Source organism: Nyctereutes procyonoides, unplaced genomic scaffold (genome assembly GCF_905146905.1).
Source record: "Nyctereutes procyonoides isolate TBG_1078 unplaced genomic scaffold, NYPRO_anot_genome, whole genome shotgun sequence".
In the NCBI taxonomy this organism is placed as follows: Eukaryota; Metazoa; Chordata; class Mammalia; order Carnivora; family Canidae; genus Nyctereutes; species Nyctereutes procyonoides.
In genome coordinates, this window is record NW_026575025.1 from 12,962,649 (window position 1) to 12,969,817 (window position 7,169).

At 42.4% G+C, this 7,169-nt stretch overlaps 1 pseudogene; it reads left to right on the top strand.

The window, feature by feature from the left end:
• Positions 1 to 267: 267 nt before the first annotated feature.
• LOC129499215 (protein lin-28 homolog A-like) lies at positions 268 to 885 on the top strand (annotated as a pseudogene).
• Positions 886 to 7,169: the final 6,284 nt, after the last annotated feature.

Sequence of the window (7,169 nt, forward strand, 5' to 3'; positions counted from 1 at the left end):
TCCATCCATGTTGTCATAAATGGCAAGATCTCATTCTTTTTTATGGCTAATATTCCACTTTTGTGCCTAATTAGGCATACAAAATTGCCTGATAATATGCCTATAATTGCCTAATATATGCCTCTAATATTGATCCAGCAATATTTTTCTGGATCTGTCCCTTCAGGCAAGGGAAATAAAGGCAAAAATGGCTATTGAGGCCTCCACTCAGCTGGAGCCAGCAGCCACCCGACCAGGGGCCCGGGGCCGCGGGCTCAGTCGACCCCCATGGGCTCTGTGTCAAACCAGCAGTTTGCAGGTGGCTGCGCCAAGGCGCAGGAGGAGGCGCGGGAGGACGCCGCCCCAGTGGCAGAGGAGCCGCAGCTGCTGCACCGTGCACCGTCCGGTGCCGGCATCTGCAGGTGGTTCAACGTGCGCATGGGGTTCTCTGGGGCCGCACTTGACACACACCCCCCCCCCCCCCGTAGATGTCTTTGTGCACCAGAGCTGCACCTGGAGGGCTTCCGGAGCCTGAGGGAGGGAGAGGGTGGAGTTCACCTTTAAGAAGTCTGCTAAAGGCTTAGACTCTATCCGGGTGACCGGCCTGGTGGGGTATTTTGTATTGGGAGTGAGACGCGGCGCAAAGGGAACAACATGCAGACGCACAGATCAAAGGGAGACAGGTGCTACAACTGTGGAGGTCTAGACCACCATGCCGAGGAATGCAAGCTGCCACCCCAGCCCAAGAAGTGCCACTTCTGCGAGAGCATCAGCCGTATGGTGGCCTCGTGTCCACTGAAGGCCCAGCAGGCCCCCAGCTCACAGGGAGAGGGGAGCCAGCCTATTTTCAGGGAGGAAGAAGAAGAGATCCATAGCCCTGCCCTACTCCCAGAGGCCCAGAATTGAGCTGCAGTGGGTGGGGGCAATTCTTTTGTGATCAGGAAGTTTGGAGGAGGAGGCATCAATCAGCAGAGTGGAGAAAAGTGGGGACAAGGTGAGTAGGGAGCAGCTGGCTCTGCCATATATCTCAGGCCAGGGTCCCACAACATCACCCCCTCTTCCCTCTTGACAGGGTAGGGGTCAAGGGATAAGGCAAATGAACTACAACTGTGCTCTAACCAAATATTTGTGAGAGTTCTAGAGAAAATCCCTCCCCATGCGCTTTACCTGAGTCTCCACCCTCAGATCTCCAGCTTTTGAAAGTGGCCTGGATAGGGAAGTTGTTTTCCTTTCAAAAAAGGACATGTAATAATAATTTTTCCCATGCCAGAGTGTAGAGATGAAGCATGAAACCAGATTGATGGGCCCAACCCACGAACCACTATATTCTGTGGAGAGGGAATCTCTAAGGGGTAAGGCAGGGTTTTTCCACATCTTGTCTCATAACCCACTCTTGGGATAGGGTGCTGAGGACTGTCCCAAGCAATGGGTTGTGACAGTAGCCACAGGGATTGTTGGGGGTAATAGCTACAGACCTCCTGCTCCTAAACTTAATCCCACCCCATTCTGGGCCAATAGGATTTTATTTATTTGCCCCATTGGACAACCGCACCTTGGGCCCCACTTTCTCCAGGATGCCGACTGCACTAGCTGTGTGCGAATAACGTATCTTGTGTATTTTAACTTTTTTTTTCATAATATAAATATTCTGGGTTTTGTATTTTTGTGTATTTTAATCTTAAGGCCCTCGTTCCTGCACTGTGTTCTCCCTGAGCACTGAGCAATCTCAGGGATAAGTCAGCAGCAGCTCCAGGTCTGCACAGCAGGAATACTTTTTTGTTTTATCACCAGGAAGAACAACTATTTGGAGTGCATAGCTATTGAACTGCCTCATTTTTGCCAATTAGAGCTGGCTTTTCTGCCATAGTGTTCTCTTGAAACCCCTCTATCTTCAGTGTTCCATGGGAGATGAGGTTTTAACTCAGTTGCCCCATGACTTGATCTCCTACTGGAATATTGGAAATTGGTCTGAACAGGAAAAGCTAGTACAGGAAGTAACGTTAGGAGAGGCCGCACCAGCTGAAAGCTGCAGAGGGGAAGCCAGGATTAGTCGAGGGTTGTCTATATGTGTAATAAGGGATTCCTGTTCTAGACTTCTAATCCCAGGGCATGGTACTCACTTTACATACCAGATCTGTCCTTCTCTGGATTGGGCTTGGCCTACCATGCACAACAGGGTGTGTGTGTGTGTGTGTGTGTGTGTGTGTGTGTGTGTGTATGCGCGCGCACATGTTTTTTAAAGATGAGTTAGTAAGGATAGGTTTAAGAATAGTAACTCTGGAACCCATCTTGAGCTGCCCAGGGATGGGGTATATGAAGCAAAGGCTAACTTTCTTAACCTTTATAAATTCTGGGCTTTTCTTGTTGGCTTCCAGAGAGACCATAAGCCATGGCTTCTTTGCAGTGTGCCCAGAGCAAGTGTCCTGCCCTGCTGCAGCAGTGATTAGTGTCATGGTAGCTAAAGGATAAAAGGTTTTATTTAATATGCTGGGAGATCACCACAAACCTACCTCACTGTATTGAAATGGGGAAGATGCAATAGAACACATTGGGTGATGTGTGTCTGATCCTGGGTTCTTGTCTCCCCTGCTTGCTGCCCCCGCTAGTGATTGTATTTGTCTGGGTTTTCTAGGTCTTCATAAATAGCTGATTGGGTGATTGCCAGGTGGCCTGGTTTGTGTAAATATGTGTTGGTCTTCAAAAAAAAAAGCTATTGAGGCTACATCAAACTAAAAACCTTTTGTACAGTGAAGGAAACATCAACAAAATTAAAATTAGCCTTTATGGAATATTAGCCATAAAATATTAGCCTTGCCCAGAAGTGGAATTACTGGGTCATATGGTAATTCCATTTTTAATTTTTTCTGTTTTTTTTAAGTCTTTAACTCCAATTAGTTAACATACACCCTTATATTAGTTTCAGGTGTATAATATAGTAACTTTTTAAGTTAAAAATAACTCAGTAGTGTTTTACATAGTGGCAGCTCCAGTTTACATTCTCACCAACAGTGCATGAGGGTTCCCTTTTCTCCGTATCTTCACCAACACTTGTTATTTCTCGTCTTTCTGATACTAGCTATTCTGACTAGTGTGAGGAGATATCATTGTGGTTTAATTTCCACTTCCCTGATAATTAATGATGTTGAGCATCTTTTAATGTGTCTCTTAGCCATCTGTATGCCCTCTGGAAAAACACCTTTTCAGGTCCTATGCCCATTTTAAGTGGATTGTTTATGGAGTCCTTTGGTGTTGAGTTTTATGAGTTATTTATATATTTTGGATATTAATTCCTAATTGGATATATCATTTGCAAATATCTTCTCCCATTCAGTAGGTTGTCTTTTCATTTTGTTGATGGTTTCCTTCACTGTACGGAAGGTTTTTAAAGGCAGCCTGGGTGGCTCAGCGGTTTAGCGCCACCTTCGGCCCGGGATGTGATCCTGGAGACCCAGGATCGAGTCCCATGTTGGGCTCCTTGCAGAGAGCCTGCTTCTCCCTCTGCCTGTGTCTCTGCTTCTCTCTCTCTCTCTGTGTCTTCCATGAATAAGTAAATAAAATCTTAAAAAAAAACACCAACAACAAAAGGTTTTTAGTTTGATATAGCCTCAATAGCTTATTTTTGCCTTTGTTTCCCTTGCCTGAAGGGACAGATCCAGAAAAATATTGCTGAGACCAAAGTCCAAGAGATTACTGTCTGTTTTCTTTTTTTATTATTTTATTCAAGTTTAAGTAAGTCAACATAGAGTGTATTATTAGTTTCAGGGGTGGAGGAATTTAGTGATTCATAGAACACTCAGTGCTCATTACATCAAGTGCCCTTCTTAATGCCCATCACCCAATTACCGCATCCCCTCACCCACTACATGCTCCAACAACTCCATATCTTCTCTATAGGTAAGAATCTCTTATGGTTTGCCTCTATTTTTAGCTTATTTTATTTTTTCCTTCTTTTACCCTATATTCATCAGTTTTATTTCTTAGATGTGAGATATATATATGAATATTATATATATAATGGAATATTACTCAGCCATCAAAAAGAATGAAATCTTGGGGATCCCTGGGTGGCTCAGCGGTTTGGCACCTGCCTTTGGCCCAGGGCGCGATCCTGGAGTCCCGGGATCGAGTCCCACGTCGGGCTCCCGGCATGGAGCCTGCTTCCTCCTCCTGTGTCTCTGCCTCTCTCTCTCTCTCTCTCTCTCTTTCTCTGTCTATCATAAATAAATAAATAAAAATAAATAGATAAATAAAAGAATGAAATCTTGCCATTTGCAACACTGTGAATGGAACTACAGTGTATTATGTGAAGCGAAATAGAGAAGGACAAATATCATACAATTTCACTCATATGTAGAATTTAAGAAACAAAACCACCTATGGTTTCTTTAAGCAATTTTATGCTGCCAGGTCTTAAATTTAAGCCTTTAATTCATTTTGAGTTTATTTTTGTGAATGGTATAAGAAAGTGGTTTTATTTTTTGGGGGTCTTTTTTGGGGTCTTTTTCATTTTAATATAATTGATTTTATCAATATTTTTCTTTTTTTCTTCTTTTAAATTCAATTTGCCAACATAATAGTGTAACACCTAGTGCTCATCACATCATGTGCCCTCCTTAATGCCCATCATTCTTTTGTATGTAGCTGTCCAGTTTTTCCAACACTATTTCTTGAAGAGACTTTCTCTTTACAATTGTACATTCTTGCCTTTTTTGTCATAGATCAGTTGACCATATAAGCTTTACTGTTGAGCTCTCTGTTCTGTTCCATTGGTTCATGTATCTATTTTTGTTCCAATACCATACATTTTTTATTACTAAATCTTGGTAGTACATCAAACTATCCCAAAGATTCCTTAATTTTGTTAATGCAGTGGATTTGATTGATTTGTGAATATTAAAACATCCTTGCATCCCTGGAATAATTACCACTTAATTGTGATGAATAATCCTTTTAGTACACCGTTGAATTAATACACTGTTGAACACACTGTTGTATTTTGTTAAGAATTTTTGCATCTGGGCACCTGGGTGGCTCAGTGGTTGAGCATCTTCCTGGGTGGCTCAGTGGTTGAGCTCAGGGCATGATCCTGGGATCTAGGATGGAGTCCCACATTGGGCTCCCTGTGAGGAGCCTGCCTCTCTCTCTCTCTCTCTCTCTCTCTCTCTCTCTCTCTCATGTGTGTCTCTCATGAACAAATAAATGTTTAAAAAATAAGAAGAATTTGGAGTCGAAATGTATAGCTATGGTGAAAAATTCACTAGAGGGTCTCAAGAGCAGATATGAGCAGGCACAAAATAAACAGTGAATTTAAAGAGATCAATTGAAATTATCCTGTTCAAGGAATTTTTTTAAAAAAAAGAATGAAGAAAAGTGAACAGAGCCTCAGATACTGGTGGGACCCATCAAATGTATCAATATACACATAATGGGAGTCCCAGAAGGAGAGAGCACAGCAAAGTATAGAAACTATATTTGAATAAATATAGCTGAGTAGATGTCAATAAGATGGCAGAAGAGAAGCCTCAATCCTCAATACCTCGATAGACACAGGACAAGTAATTTGCTCATGCAGGAAGTTTCCAATATACATGATAGAAACGTAAGTCCAAAGTTTGTAGGGCAGAAACTTACCATAATTTGGAGGCCCTCCTATAAGAAAGAAATGATACAAATTATGAATACAATTTCCCAAGACTCCTCTTATGTCCTTGAAAGGGACCTATAAAAATAAGAGACCCTCAAAATCCACCATTATGTGCTTTATTTTTATTTTTTTTATTCGTGAGAGACACACAGAGAGAGACAGAGACTAGGCAGAGGGAGAAGCAGCTTCCTGCAGGGAGCCTGATGCAGGACTCAACCACAGGACCCCGGGATCATGACCTGAGCCAAAGGCAGATGCTCAACCACTGAGCCACTCAGATGCCCTGTGTGCTTTTTGATAACTCTTATCTGGAGATAAGTGGTGGTGTCGATCTGACTGACTCCACAGTTGGCAATCATGATCATACTTAATTATCCCCTATATTGCCTGAGGATGTCTCCAATATTTTCCTGCTGTCAATTTGTTTTTCCTAATGAGAACATAAGTTTTTATCCAAGACTAAAGCCTGGGCATTGGTCTGTAGTAGATGGAAGGAGAAAGGAACCTAAAGTTAAAGGTTATGTGAAAGATAATTGTTTATTTCCCTCGTGTCATCTTCTTTCTTCAAGAGGCTGGTGCTAGAGACACCTAACTCTGGGAAATGAACAAGGGGTAGTGGAAGGAGAGGTGGACCAGTTTTCAGCTTTTCACCAAGCTGGGGTGACTGGGGGATGGGCACTGAGGGAGTCACTTGGCGGGATGAACACTGGGTGTTATGCTGTATGTTGGCAAATTGAACTCCAATAAAAAAATTTTTTTGAAGTAAAAAAAAAAGAGGCTGGTGCATTCTGCAAGGTGGCTGATTATTACCAATCAGTTAGATGAAAGCTAAGGAACCTAGAAGAGTTGCACACATAAATGGAAAACAAAACATTAAGGAGCCCCTGACCATTGAGGTGATCTAGAAAGGGGGTTGGTTATTGAGATGAGATGAAGACATGACCTGACAATCACATTAGTCTGGTTTTCTATGGTGACGATCGGGTCAGAACCAGAATACTGTGATGGGGTCTCACATCTTTGTCCTAGTTCCCTATGGAGAAGCATTGAAAACAAATGTATCTTACCTTTGTCATGAATTTGGACCTAGATATTGCAATTCACTGGCAGCAGAAGTGACCTTAATTATTTAAATAAACATGGGATCCCTGGGTGGCTCAGCGGTTTGGCGCCTGCCTTTGGCCCAGGGCACGATCCTGGAGTCCCGGGATCGAGTCCCGTGTCGGGCTCCTGGCATGGAGCCTGCTTCTCCCTCTGCCTGTGTCTCTGCCTCTCATTCTCTCTCTGTGTGTGTCTATCATAAATAAATAAATCTTTAAAAAAATTATTTAAATAAACAGGTCTTATGTAATTATAAATTATATATATATAAATATAAACATATATATAAATCATAAATAAACAGATCCTATTCATATATTCAAAACACAATTCATTTCTCACTACTTCACTAATTCATGGTCCTATTAAGGGGAAATTTAAAAGTCAATAAAAGGAAGGGCAATTTGGGGCACCTGGCTGGCTCAGTTGCTGGAGCATGTAAGTT